This window comes from Petromyzon marinus, chromosome 56, assembly GCF_048934315.1.
Source record: "Petromyzon marinus isolate PM22_M1 ecotype Great Lakes invasive population chromosome 56, UKy_Petmar_22M1.pri1.0, whole genome shotgun sequence".
Lineage (NCBI taxonomy): Eukaryota > Metazoa > Chordata > Hyperoartia > Petromyzontiformes > Petromyzontidae > Petromyzon > Petromyzon marinus.
In genome coordinates this window covers 6,290,859-6,304,184 of record NC_133722.1, presented here as the reverse complement: position 1 = coordinate 6,304,184, position 13,326 = coordinate 6,290,859, and the positions used below count along the sequence as shown (strand labels likewise).

The following is a 13,326-nucleotide window of genomic DNA, read 5'->3' as shown; positions in this document are numbered from 1 at the left end:
AAAGCTTTCGTGACTACAGGAATTCATATTCTTTGGGTCTTTCGGTAAAGTCACATGGATAGGTTAAAAGAAAAATAACAAAAAACTACGAAGTTTCGATCACAACACAAACGATCGTCATCAGGAGGAAAACAATAGGTAGTAGTTACATTGGGGAAACTAAGCGACATGTCTCGGACCGTGTTTGTGAACATAAGGCAGATCTGAAACACGGTAGGACCAATACCTCGGCCGTGGATGATCATTGTTTTAATGCGGTGGGCTCACACGAAATTGATTTCTCTAAGACGAAAGTACTTTGCAAACCCACTGGCTATCAACAAATATTCGTTCAAGAAGCCATCCACATATACAGACACAGACACAACTTCAGTCGAGAAGATGGGTTATGTACTGAGCAATCATTGGAAGGACGTTATCAAGCAGTTTAAGTCATAACTGGATGTGATGTTCCCATCCTATCACCTTCCGATGCTAGTTGTTATTTTCGTCTCTCTGATTTTACATTAACAGGTTTAAATGTCCCACACTAACACGGCCACCTCACTCGCCGAGCTCGACGTTGCTGCTCTGCGATCTTACATTAACATGCTAATTTCTTACATTAACATGGTAATTTCTTACATTAACATAACTCGCCCCGCCCACTTCTTTTATGACCCTTGGGCTACACCCATTTTAGACTTTTAAAACTGTCTGCCTCTGCAGCTTTCACCCTCTTTTTTCCTCCTGATGCCGATCGCTTGTGTTGTGATCGAAACGTCGTAGTTTTTTGTTACTTTGTAATTTTTTTCTTTGAACCTATCTACGTGACTTTACCGAAAGACCCAAAGAAAATTATAGCAGCTCACAACAGAAGTGGCTTATAATGCAGAAATTTTAAGCGGAAGAATAATCGAAGCAATCAGAATTGCATGTTTCTAAATGTGGAGGGGAAAACCCCGAGGATCCGAATAAAGATTATGAAACACGTGACATACAAATGGATATTAAAGCGAATTGCATATAACGCTTTATTATTTTCAATTAGTGAAAGTTATGGCAAAAATAAAAAAAAAATTACGTCCGATGGTCTGGACGGATTGGACAGAACAAATGAGAAATGCTGTATATATGTGCAAAAGAGCTTAATAGCTCATCGGAGTATAAATAGTTATTCTGAAAATGGCTTCGTAGCTTATCTGATTTCTCTAAGATAAATGAAAGAATCTGATACCTATATCCCAATTGTGAGACTCGATTCTCTAATGGATTCGTGTACCAGAATCGATACGCGTCCGTACATGCATCGATGTACACTCAATAAGTAATTAGGGGCCTAGATTTGATGCTTTCGTGACTGCAGGAATTAATCTTTGTTTTTTTTTTCGGTAAAGTCACGTAGAAATAAGAAAAATAATCCCCTGGTATATCTGTGTTAATTCCCTTTACTTAAGGTCTGTATATATATCTGCGGTTATGTGTTTCCTCTACCTGATGATGATTGCTTGTGTTGCAATCAAAACGTCGTATATTATGTAATTTTATTTTTCTTTTTCTTATTTCTACGTGACTTTACCGAAAGAAACAAAGATTAATTAGGGGCCGTCGATAAATGACGTCACGCACCTGGGGGGGGGGGGAGCATAGTGATAGCGAAGCTGAAGCAAGACGGAGCAGTTATCAGTGGAGAGAGCATAGTGATAGCGAAGCTGAAGCAAGACGAAGCAGTTAGCAGTGGAGTGAGCATAGTGATAGCGAAGACGAAGCAGTTGGCAGTGGAGTGAGCATAGTGATAGCGAAGCAAGACGAAGCAGTTAGCAGTGGAGTGAGCATAGTGATAGCGAAGCTGAAGCAAGACGAAGCAGTTAGCAGTGGAGTGAGCATAGTGATAGCGAAGCTGAAGCAAGACGAAGCAGTTAGCAGTGGAGTGAGCATAGTGATAGCGAAGCTGAAGCAAGACGAAGCAGTTAGCAGTGGAGAGAGCATAGTGATAGCGAAGACGAAGCAGTTAGCAGTGGAGTGAGCATAGTGATAGCGAAGACGAAGCAGTTAGCAGTGGAGAGAGCGTAGTGATAACGAAGCTGAAGCAAGACGAAGCAGTTAGCAGTGGAGAGAGCATAGTGATAGCGAAGACGAAGCAGTTAGCAGTGGAGAGAGCGTAGTGATAACGAAGCTGAAGCAAGACGAAGCAGTTAGCAGTGGAGAGAGCATAGTGATAGCGAAGCTGAAGCAAGACGGAGCAGTTAGCAGTGGAGAGAGCATAGTGATAGCGAAGACGAAGCAGTTAGCAGTGGAGTGAGCATAGTGATAGCGAAGACGAAGCAGTTAGCAGTGGAGAGAGCATAGTGATAGCGAAGCTGAAGCAAGACGAAGCAGTTAGCAGTGGAGAGAGCATAGTGATAGCGAAGACGAAGCAGTTAGCAGTGGAGTGAGCATAGTGATAGCGAAGACGAAGCAGTTAGCAGTGGAGAGAGCGTAGTGATAGCGAAGCTGAAGCAAGACGGAGCAGTTAGCAGTGGAGAGAGCATAGTGATAGCGAAGACGAAGCAGTTAGCAGTGGAGTGAGCATAGTGATAGCGAAGCTGAAGCAAGACGGAGCAGTTAGCAGTGGAGAGAGCATAGTGATAGCGAAGACGAAGCAGTTAGCAGTGGAGTGAGCATAGTGATAGCGAAGACGAAGCAGTTAGCAGTGGAGTGAGCATAGTGATAGCGAAGCTGAAGCAAGACGAAGCAGTTAGCAGTGGAGTGAGCATAGTGATAGCGAAGCTGAAGAAGACGGAGCAGTTAGCAGTGGAGAGAGCGTAGTGAAGCTGAAGAAGACGGAGCAGTTAGCAGTGGAGAGAGCATAGTGATAGCGAAGACAAAGCAGTTAGCAGTGGAGAGAGCGTAGTGATAGAGGAGCTGGAGACGAGGTGTGCGGAGACGGAGAAGTGAGATTGGGTTTCGCTGTGTGCGACGACGCTGTGTAGCTGAGGAGGACAGCCAGCAGTGGAGAGAGCGTAGGAATAGAGGAGTTGAAGACGTGTGTGTGTGCGGAGCAGAGCGACGTGACACTGTGAACCAAGGTGGTGAGCGAGATGGGCGAAGCACGGCGAGCGAGCCGCGGTGTCCAGGACACGGTGGAGTGTGGAGGACGTGAAAATTTACATTTGATCAGTCAGCATATCTTTTATCTATTTCTGTGACCAGTTACAAGCTAATCACTCGGCTATTTCAATGCTAAATTCTATGCTAATTCCTTTGTCAAGGGGTGCCTCTGCGGATGTGTATACTTTAACTTGGCTATTTCAATGAGCCATTTCAATGCTAAATTTTATGCTAATTCCTTTGTCAAGGCGCTTTGTTTCTTCTCACACAGCTTAAAGGTCGTGATCTGAGCGTGGCTTTTTTCACTCCAGCGCTGTCCTCCAAACAGTCTCGTCCCTTCACCTGATGAAGGCCGCTTGTGTTGTGGCCAAAACGTCGTGATTTTTGTTATTTTATTTTTTACCTACGTGACTTTACCCAATAGAACCAAAGAGTGTGGAGGACGTGTTTAAACGATGGAAATAAAGAAGTGGTTGAAGAAAGACAAAAGTTGTTCGTCTAAAGCAGGGGTCGGGAACCTTTTTGACTAAGAGAGCCATGAAAGCAAAAAATTTGGAAATTTATTTCAGTGAGAGCCATATAATATATTTTAAAAGTGAATTCAACTAAATGTCAGTATAATAAGCCTCTGAATTTATTCTTTTAAATAATGTTGTTATAACACTCACCATTAATGCGACTTCTGGTACTGCATGGATTTGCTGATGTCTTTGTAGTCGGGTTGGTACTTTGTAGTCGGGTTGGTACTTGGTGAGGTTAAGCTTCATGCAAGCGTTGAGGCTTTCATCCGTTAAACGTGATCGTAGGTTGGACTTGATGTTTTTAAGATGTGAGAATGACTGCTCACATGCATACGTAGATCCAAACATGGTCAATACAGCAATACTCACACGCTGCAGTGTGTGGTATGTGACAGGAAGCGCGTTCCAAGTTTTGAGAATCAGCTGGTCTTCGGGTTGGAGTTTTTTCATTTCTGTCCACATGTGCTTGCTCGCCAACTCCGCTTTCTGTCGTGTGATTCTTTCCAAATCTTCATTCAGTGACTTGAACTTATTCACCCACATGTCTGAGGCCTTCAGGTCAGCCACTTCTGCTTCAAAATCTCTGACGGAGACACCAGGGATGTAATTCAGGTCGGCTGTGTTCAGTGAACACTCGTTTGGATGGGTGATGAACTTAAAAAGACGAGTGTGCTCACGAAATTCTCCAAAGCGTGCTTTGAAGGACTGTAGGAGACTGGATGTGCAGCCAGCTAGTTGGTGGAGATCAAGGTTTTGAATGGGCTCACTTGCTGTGCATGCATCTTTAAATTGGCTCAGTTTTTCAAAATGTAGTAAACGACCTGTTTCAAGATCCGTGATGAAAAGCTCCAGCTTGTTTTCAAAAGCAAATACAGCTTGTTGAAGGGATAACACTGTATTTCCAATGCCTTGCATTTTCACGTTGAGCTGGTTCAGATGTTCAGTCAGATCGAGATAGTAAAACTTGAGGAGCCACTCGGTGTCGGCTAGCTCAGGATGCCCGACGCCTTTCATTTCAAGGAAAGTCCGGATTTCGTTCAGGCAAGCCGCAAAACGGCTAAGCACCTTCCCTCTTGACAACCAACGCACATTGCTGTGCAAAAGCAGACCAGGATAGTTATTTACAACTTCATCCAGCAGTGTTTTAAACTGGCGATCATTTAAGGCTCGGGCAACAATAAAGTTGATCACACGAATGACCAGCGACATCACTTCGCCAAACTGCCTGTCACACATCTGAGCACAAAGTGCCTCCTGGTGTATAATGCAATGGAAACTTAGGATGGGTCTATTTTCATGTTCACGGAGAAGCGCCACAAATCCTTTGTTTTTCCCCACCATACACGGAGCACCATCAGTACACACTGAGAGAAGTTTATCCATAGGTAGACTTTTTTCTTGAGCAAACTCCATGAAAGACTTGAATAAATCCTCACCTCTTGTGGACCCTTTTAATGGCAGAACAGCAAGACTTTCTTCGCGCAGTGTGTCACCAACAGCATATCTTGCAATCACGCTGAACTCCGACAAATGGCTCACGTCTGTTGACTCATCCAAAGCCAGAGAAAAGAACGGCGCTGCATTTATGTCCTTCACTTGCGTTTCCTCCACTTTGTTTGCCATCACGATGGTACGATCATGAACAGTTCTTGCCGACAGAGGCATGTCTTGTATCCGTTTGATTATCTTGTCTTTGTTCGGAAGATCATCAAAAAGTTCATTGGCTACATCCAGCATGAACGTTTTAGCATACTCGCCATCTGTGAATGGTTTTCCGTTCCTCACTATTGCTAAAGAACCAGCAAAGCTAGCCGAATTATAGTCACCTTGCCGGGTTCATACGCGGAGTTGCTGCTGGCTAGCTTGCACCCTGCTCAGAAGCTCTTGGCACGCTTTCTTTCTGCTGTCTCCCGCAGGGTATTTTGATGCAAAGGTAGCGTGGCGCGTGTCGAAGTGCCGCTTTACATTCGACCGTTTCAACGATGTAATTTTGTCATTGCAAATTAGACACACCGCAGAACCCGCTCTCTCCACAAAGGCGAATTCTTCGGTCCATTCGTCCTGAAATGTACGATACTCGTCGTCTTTTTTTCTTTTCGCCATCTTCTTCGTCGAAGGGTTAGCTTTGAGCTAATGACCGAGCAGACGCAGTCTCAGACTGATTCAAAAGGGGGCGTTTACCTGTTTTACCCAGCAACGGCAAACGTAGGCCAGTATCATCCAATTAAAATAATGGACAATTGCTCCTGCAGCCCTGAACAGGACATGCGCAGTGAAAAATCGATGGATGGATTAAAAAAGTGAGAATATTTTGTTTTATCTGCGAGCCATATGCAATCATCAAAAGAGCCACATCTGGCTCGCGAGCCATAGGTTCCCGACCCCTGGTCTAAAGTTCAACCACTACACAAAGAATACGGGGTTAAGGGCCGTCCATAAATGACGTCACGCGATTTTGGACGATTTTTGACCCCCCTCCATCGTCACACTGCGTCACAAAAAGTCAGACCCCCCTCAAATATGACGTCACAAAGCTCTGCCCCCCCCCCCCTCCAAAAATATATATAAAACATGCTTCAAATCACTTTAAACTATTGTCATTGCAGTGCGTATTTAATGTGCTGCTACACTCTGATGTTGTAGGAGAAGACATTTATTAAAAAGTCGATTAATTAAGTAGAACGCGTTGTCTATATTTATTTTTGTCGCTTTAAGATTCAAGTTTAAAGTTTTCAAGTTTCATTTATTAGGTATAGCCCTGTGAGCCATGCGGCTCTTAAGTCGGGTGCAACCGCAACAAACAAAATTAGAACACAGAACATCTTAAAGCGGTTGCACCCGACTTAAGAGCCGCATGGCTCACAGGGCTTTGCCTAATAAATTAAACTTGAAGCTTGAATTTAAAGTTGCACATTTGGATGTGACGTCACATTTCTCAAACCCCCCATCCCTCGTCACATATCGTCACAAATGACTGACCCCCCCCTTCCCCAGGTGCGTGACGTCATTCATGGACGGCCCCTTAAACCGCACGGGTTGACAGGCGTGCTATACGAAATATCGCGATATCTTAAACCGAATTATCGCGAGACTTACAAATCAAAGCGGTGACATCATCGACAACCGCGCTTGCTCACAGGAGTTGAGGGTTGGTGGGGAGGGGTTCGACGAGATCTCGCGATATCTGAATCATTCAACCCTCCTTTAACGTTCGGAAAGGAAATATCGCGAGACTTCGAACTCAGAGCGGGTGACATCATTGAACATCGGCGTGCGAACATCGGCGTGCGACCAAAGACGTTTGCGCGTGTGTGGGGGCGGGGTTCTCGCGATATTTAAAGCCCACCCTGAACACGTTTCCCCAAGTCTCGCGAGATCTTAATTTGTTTTCCTTACAATCGTGTACGGGTCGCGGGCCTGCGTGAGTCTCGGTTCGACTCAGAGGTAAGGTCACTCGCTCACCACTCGTCGGCTCTCTCGCTTTGGCTCCCCTCCCTTCCCCGTCATCCTCACTCAGACATTTTCAGCTCCGTTGTTCTCGCGGAAGACCAACGGCGAGACGGAGAGGGCGAGAGAGAGAGAGAGCGAGCGCTGGTGAGTGAAAGCCAACTACGCTCCTATTGATGCGTCTGTTAACAAACAAATCGACAACAATGGTAACGTCTCGTTCGGAGTGGCTGCGTTTGTGTGTCCGCGATTGCCAAAGGCTTGAGAGGATTAAAACAAAACAAGGTCGTGGTTCGAGACAAAGAAAACCGGCACGGTGTCGTCAACTCGTGTCTCTTCAAACTTCAAATTGGTGCCTTTTGTTGCTGGCCGTCGTGGTGGTGTTTTTTTTCTTCTTTTTCGGGGCCCTGCGCTCGTCAAACTGATGATACAGTTAACACGAAAGTACATTGATACCATGGTACACCGTGGCTTCACTATGGTCACTATAGTGCCGTTGTATGTATCGTTATACATTCGCACAGGCCGATACGGCGTGTGTGTGGGGGGGGGGAAGCCTTTCAGTGTTATTAACAAAGGGCTCTGTTGTTCCACTTACGCTATATACTGATGGTGTAATGTGTGTGTCTGTGCTCGTGATACTGTGCACTACTCACACGTTGTTTAGAACTTGAGGTCACAAAGCCTCTTCACTGCTAGATGGAGACCTCCCTCCCTTGTTGACAAATGGGGGAGGAAAAAAATGTGTGGTTGTTTTGACCATACTTCACCACGCTGGTCAGTGCGGATTCGCGTTGCAAGGGGTGGGGGGGGAGGCCCAATGTAGTTGCTTTCATTCCTCGCCACGGATGTTAATAAGGCTTGGGCCGGGAAGTCGAATGGCCCGGATTCATTAGCACGTATATACTACACAGTACTGTGCGTTCTTGAACAAACTTGGGCACTCGCTGTTAGTATTAAATGTTGTCGATTTGACTCTCCAAAAACACCGGTGTTGCCGTACTTGGTAACGAATTGGCATGCTGTCTTTACGTGACAAACCTTTACTAATTGGCTGTGTCCGGGTGGTGTTGGGTTTAACGACACACATTTACGCGATTTAACCCCACCCCCCCCCAAAAAAAAAAAACAACCGATATTATGGATGATATTGGTCGCGAAAGCCTGCTTTGTTAATAAACTGTTGGTACTAAATGGCACAAATGCAAACACGTTGGTGTAGTAGCTGTTGGTGTGGTAGCTGTCGGTATCGTGTGCTCCCAGTAGTGTTGCACTTGCACAGACGTCTCGCACTGCTGTGTTGGTGTTCGTCTCCCGTAGTGGACAATTGAAACGACAGGTTTCTTACAATGCAAAGCCCTCCTGTCCGCTCATCCGAGAGCAGGCCGAAAAGTACCCTCGATAATGACACGCAGCAGTGTAATGTTTCACACAATTTATTGTAGAAGACGACACGAAAGCGTTCAACGCCATCGCCCTAAGGTAGTGCGGTGCACGTATTTCGCAGTGACCACCCCGGTTGTGTATAGCGTGGCTTATTAATTGTACACTCGTCTTGACACACTTTCATTACGAAACAACAAACATGACTAACCCCAAGATTAACAACAGCCTTAACCGTAAACACGAGTTAATTAATAATCTTTAACAGTAGCCAAAACTCGAACCATAGCTTCATTTAAAGCTTTCGTGACTGCAAGAATTCATATTATTTGGGTCTTTCGGTAAAAGTCACGTAGATGGTTCCAAGAAAATAATTAAAACTACGACGTTTCGATCACAACACATGATCCTCATGTGTTGTGATCGAAACGTCGTAGTTTTTTTTTGTTATTTTCTTTGAACCTATCTACGTGACTTCTACCGAAAGACCCAAAGAACATCTAAACATAGCCCCTAAGCTTTGTGGGCATGGCCATTATTCTAATAGCAGCAGAAGCCACATAATAGAGCTATGGTTAGGGCAACATATATTAGGGTTTCGTGGGTATGGTTAGAGTTAAGATTGCTGAGAGACTTAGTGCTGTGGTTAGGATTCGGGGTTAAAGGCTGCTGTTATGCTGAGTAATATGATTAGGTTTAAGGCTATTGTTTGGGCTAGACGTAGGGGTAGAGTTAGGGCTACAGCTATTGTTAGGCTTAGGGCTATGATTTATGGTGAATGCTGCTATTAGGATCAAGCATATGGATGTGGTTAAGCATCCGTAACACAAACCTTAGTCCGAACTCGGAGCATTCTAACCCTTTTCCATTGTTCTCACAGTAAACTTTACCCTAAATCGTGACCATAGTTCTAAGCCTACCAATATCTAGGCCAAATAACAGGTTTGACCCTAACCCCTCACCCTAATTAGAGCCGTAAGCCTAACAATACCTATAGGGCAACACCTGGAATTCAACAGCAGCTGTAAACAACACATTTAACTTTTACCACGTTTGTCATGAGTGTGACTTGCAACATAAAGCTAAACTTGTTTGGCATTGGACCTGATGAATCTGAGCAGAATGTTCACTCCTATGATAATATACCTGTGCACATAGATGTCCTTCCCAAAACTAAAACGGTCTATTAATAACAAAAATTTAATCGAAGTACTCGACACATTCGTAAAAACCACTCTGCCTTAAAAGTAAAATTATAATACTGTATGAGACGTTTTGGGCATTAGCCATTCTCATACCTGTCAACCCATACAGTTTTAGCCGTGTTCTTGTACATGGGAAATTGAGTTTTCACATCCCTTACAGCGTACAGCCGTTTCAATACGGGCAAAACAATTTTGTTGTCTATTTGCGTTTCTCGCTTGCGATGGGACTTTGTAGGATGGACGTTGAGATTTCTAAGGGCACGGGGTGTGACCATTATTAAGGTCTGAATTGGTCTGTAAAAAGGTAGGGCACTGATGAGGCGTTGAGAGTTCTGCGTTCTTCATACCACGCGTTGAGCCATTACCCAAAACGTCGCATCTGAAATTGTTTTCCCTTTTAAGGCCCACATCATTATTGACGAATGCCATTTGGGCTTGCGCACCACCGCCTAACACAGCAGCAGTATCGCCACCAAATAATTCGTTTAATGAAAATGAAGCCTTTGCTAACAGCACACTATATTCGTTTTTTTAGTGTGCCAGGACCGTGTTAATGGTGGCAAGTTGCCGAGTTTTTATTTTATTGGTACTTTGTACTGCCACTGGCGAACACGGTAACGTATATATTTTTCTATTCGTTTGAAGCAACCGTTCAGCTAAAGTTGATGTTCAACAGTGGACCTTTGTAACGTCGAGTAATCAGAAGTGCCTTTGTTGCACCTCCCCGTGTTTTATGTTTGGCCGAATCAAATCAACAGGGAGTCATCGTGGCAATCCAGAGGCAAAATTCAAAATATATTGTATGTTTGTGTTATGACCCGGGCTATGGAGGAGGCTCATGAGGGACGCTGCTACTGGGCAGGTGGAGGCAGTCGCCCTCCTGCAACAACGGAGGGCAGAAGAACGACGCTCACAACAACTAGCGGAGCGCCGGGCGGATAAAACGCAACAAGTTGGCACAGTAGGAGTACATCTACCGGTCATCTCGGTCAGCCAACCCATGGCATTTGTTGGGCCTGTCTTGAGACCTCCTGCACCTAGCCTGGCACAGTCGGGGGTACAGCTGGTGGTGCATCTACCGGTCATCTCAGTCAGCCAACCCATGGCACCTGTAGGGTTTGTCTCGAGACCTCATGCACCTAGCCTGGCACAGTCGGGGGTACAGCTGGTGGTGCATCTACCGGTCATCTCGATCAGCCAACCCATGGCACCTGCAGGGTCTGTCTCGAGACCTCCTGTCAGCGAGCCTTCGACACTTCACGTGGTAGCCTCAAAGTGCACCTAGCCTGGTACAGGTGCCGTAGTGATGTCACCGTCACTCAGTGACTCATGGCGGGGTGTCGGTATTATGACAGAGAGCGGTGGTGCAGTGGTTTGCGCGCTGCGCTGCGAAACTAGCGACCCGGGTTCCATTCACACTCGCGACCACTGAGACACCAGTGACGATTATCTTAACCGGTTCTGGGCCCTCCCCTAGGTCGACTCGGCCTCATATTAGCACCTCGTGCAAGTGGCGTGTAAATCATCGCCACTGGGGAGACAAAGGCGGCCGGGCGTAGTGCTGGCCACCCACTCTCGTGTGCCGTGCCGGCCTTCATAGACGCGACTCGCTAATAGCGCTTGCCCCAAGTCTGTTACAGGTTATACGGGGGATCTTTGTCTTTTATTATGACAGACGCGTTTAGTAAGACAACTCTGTTAATATCTCTCTTTAAACCGGGCAAATCTCTCGCACGCACACACACACCTGCATTATTTAAACAAGCTCCTGCAAGGGCAGGTGGCCTGTTCTTGCCTAGTCCTCCACCCGGGTTCGAGCGAGCCCCCATGGGTTGGAATGTTAAGGAGAGAGGGGAGGGCGGGCGGGGTTAAGGTTAGGCCTTCGTGCCTCGCAGTGAATGAATCGGTAAAGGTTATAGCTTTCGTAAGGCATATCTCCGACCTCAAACAAAAACGTTTAAGTTTCGGACGTTTTTTTTTAAACTCTGGATATTGTGCAACATTAAAAAAAGTCTGAGTAATCATGCGATGGTAAATATCTTAAAATCGCCTTGCCAACCGCGTAACTGCATCTGTGTGCTGTGCCTAGCGCCTATGCAAAAATTGAGTTAAACCGGGCCGAAGGAGTTGAATTTCGTCTCGCGGAAAGAGGAATTGCTCAGCATTGATTTTGCTAATTCATGAGTTTTCTTGTTTTTCAATTTAACTCTACTCCCCGACTAAAATGTTGTTCAATGGATTTTTTTGCATTAAAGATTGTTCTCGCAGTGGACAGCGCGTACACGTTGAACGTGACTGGGCCACTGGCCGTGTCGTATTGGTGAGGGCACCAGAATTTCAACCCAGACGTCGCCTGTTCAATTCCCCGTTTGTCGGCATTTTCTGTGCGATCCCGGCCCACCCGAGTTTGATTCCCAGCCACGGCGAAACTAACATCAGTGGGGGAGCGATATCCAAACCGGTCCTGGATCACAACCCGCACTGACCCAGCGTGGTGAAGTCGAGCCAAAACTGTTCCCACGACCGACACGGCGTGAGAATAAGACCAGGGCGCCGGGGTGGATTGCCTCGGCGCAGTTAAAATAAGTAATATATATAAAAATTTATTAAAAACCACGCTTTTATGAAATGTACTAGTAATGGCAGAACTCCACGACTCCAGGAAGTGGCCCCGAAGCTTGCCACAACGTAATGGACCGTGGGCAATTACAGCCAACGTCAGTTGACACTTAGACCCAAGCCGAAACATAACATAAAAAAGAATGTTTAAAAATGTGTGTTTTTTATGATAGAATATAGTATTGTCATCAGTATGACATACGTATACCAAGTTTGCAGTCGATACCACATTGGGAAGTGGGTTAAAATTGAGTTACAAGATTCGAGGATACAACAACAACAGACAGTGAGTTAAAAGAACACGTGTAAAAAAATCGGTTTGTGTATGCGTAAACTGGAAATAGTGTTTTGGCATCTGTTGTTGCAAGCGTTTTGCTAAGATGCACGCTTCCAGATTGGTGGGTCGTCAGTGCAATAAACACTCGTGTGTTATATTACCCTTTGTGTGCAGTTGATTTTCTACAAATGTGTTCATGTATGTATGTATGTTGAACTTCTTTCACACAGTATGTAGCCTTCCGTGCTCATTGGAGGTGCGGGGGAAGGACAACAAACGAAACGCAAAACACAGTTCTAAAGATATGAGTTTTCAGTGTACAGTAAAACCTTGGATTCCGAGTAACTTGGTCTGCGAGTGTTTTGCAAGACGAGCAAACATTTAAAATAAGTATTAATTTGATAAACGAGCGAGGTCTTGCAATACGAGTAGTACGTGTAGTACGCTTTGTCTGCAGAGCGTCACGTGATCACAACTGATATACACGAGTGCTTTGGATTACAAACACGTTTCCGGAACGAATTTTGCTCGCAACCCAAGGTTTTACTGTATATTTAAAAGTGCATAGCTCCAGTGGCTTCCTAATATTGGAAGGAAGAGCGCGTTCCAGATGGCCGCAGAAGCGCGTTCTGAAAGCTCTCGTTGCAGTGGCCGTCTTTGTTCGATGGTTAGCAAAAACCCGCTGTGAGGATGATCGGAGTTGACGTGATGGTTTATCCTCCTTGGCGACATCGGCAAGGTATTGTGGTTCATTTGTGGCAAGCACTTTGAGTACGAGGTGCGGGGACCTTACAGTGTTTTGTGA

General features: G+C 45.5%; 2 protein-coding genes across 3 annotated transcripts in view; one reads left to right on the top strand and one right to left on the bottom strand.

The window, feature by feature from the left end:
* LZTFL1 (leucine zipper transcription factor like 1) overlaps positions 1-13,326 on the bottom strand; it is a 132,973-nt gene that overhangs the window by 7,169 nt on the left and 112,478 nt on the right. The window lies entirely within an intron of this gene.
* LOC116954757 (stAR-related lipid transfer protein 3) overlaps positions 6,889-13,326 on the top strand; it is a 30,734-nt gene continuing 24,296 nt past the window's right edge. The window contains exon 1 of one of the 2 annotated variants that reach the window (XM_032975535.2): positions 6,889-7,034. The gene's annotated coding sequence lies outside the window, so the exon portion shown is untranslated. Of the gene's footprint in view, positions 7,185-13,326 lie in introns of both variants that reach the window. The other variant, XM_032975536.2, reaches the window with a different exon arrangement.